The following is a 1,673-nucleotide window of genomic DNA, read 5'->3' on the forward strand; positions in this document are numbered from 1 at the left end:
TATTAAAGTGCTAGATCGCCCGTGCTACCTCTCAAGGCTGCTCGAGGCTTTCTAAGGCATTGAAATACAAGCGCTAGCCGGTATAAAGCTGAAAAAATACCTTCCACATGACGTAAGTTTGGAAATGAGGAGAAACAGCAATGGAACCATGGAAGGTATGAAAGTAATGAGTAACTTCAGGAAAATATCTAGTGAATGAAAGTATAAAAATATTTTATGGGGCATGTGTATATATTTTTCTGTCAGGAAAATTTATATTTTGAATGCTGACAGGTTGTTTTAATTTATAGATCTATTTAGAAGGCAACTGTCTTTAAAACTGGAAATGTATTCTTACCTCCTTTGGCTTGGATGGCTTGTGGATAGTCTATCAGAAAACAATATATGATGGCATCAGATATTTTGATGAACTCTGTTTATAAAGACTGTGCATATATTCTTTTCCTCTGAAACTATGGGAGAATTTCACTCAAAGTCTCACGTTCTTTTTGCTTGACAGTCATCTTGAATCTCTCTTGCTCCCTTTTTCTTGGAGCTACATTCCCACTGATTGCTCAGGTTTGTGTATGGGTTTCTGTATCTGTCTTGGGGATGGTTTATATGCCATATCCTTTTTTGGTTTTGTTTTGTGTCGAGAATGGTCACTGCCTCCCCTGGCTCCGGGAGTATTGCGATGGGTGAGGAGCAGCCCAGGATCCTGCGAGGGTTGGGGGACAGGGGCTGCTGCTTGCTTCCAGTGGAGGGTGATCGACTCAGGAGCCACACGGCACGGGCGTGACTGGATATCCTGTTGCCCTGTGCTTTTTGCCTGTTTCTTTCTTTTCTTTTTTCCTTTGGCACTGTGACTGGAGCTTACTGGTTTGCTTCTCTGCTTTTCTGCTGCTTGGGAGCCCAGAGCCAGTGCGCGTATCACTGGCACCCGGGAGCACCTGTCCCCTTGACATCTGGACACTCTGCGGCTTACTGGCACAGCCCTGGAGTCTTTGCTACACTTTGTTTGTCACCCCGGGTCTGCTCGACTCTGCCATTCCAGCTTGCTGCTTCCGAGGTTCCTGCTACAGCCCATTTAGCCATCTGGAGGGGCATTGAGACTGCCCCTGGGGGCTTGTAAAGGAAGCCCCTTTTCTATCTCTCCCGCTGGCTGAGCCGCCATTATCACGTGAAGAGGAGGCTGAGCTCGTGCCACAGCATCCCCTGCAGCCACGGGGGAATCATCGCACCGCCCTGCCCAGCCGGGAGCCAACAGCACCCCTGCCGGCTGTGACCATAACTACACCAATGGGGAAAGTGCTTGACGGCCAAGAGAAGACTGTTATTGGGACTTTTTTGTTTGTTTGTTGCTGCTGCTGTTGTTGTTGTTTGTCTTGTTATACATATATACATTCGAAAAGAACTGTTATACCTTTTTCCATATCTTTTCCTGAAAGCCCCGTAATTTCAAAGTTATAATAATTTGGAGAGAAGGGAGTCATATTTTCCATTCCAAGGGAGGTTCCCGCCTTCCTTGGCAGACACCTGTCTTTCAAACCAAGACAGTATCTTCTCTGCATCTGTTTCTATGGCATTTTATTTCTTTTTTTCTCACACATGCCTGTCCTCAAAATATTCAATAAAACACGTGCTGCCCACATGTACCTTTGTTTTGGGTGGTGATATGTATCCATGTTCTCATG

The sequence above is a fragment of the Corvus brachyrhynchos genome, unplaced genomic scaffold (genome assembly GCF_000691975.1).
Source record: "Corvus brachyrhynchos isolate BGI_N302 unplaced genomic scaffold, ASM69197v1 scaffold38, whole genome shotgun sequence".
Classification (NCBI taxonomy): Eukaryota; Metazoa; Chordata; class Aves; order Passeriformes; family Corvidae; genus Corvus; species Corvus brachyrhynchos.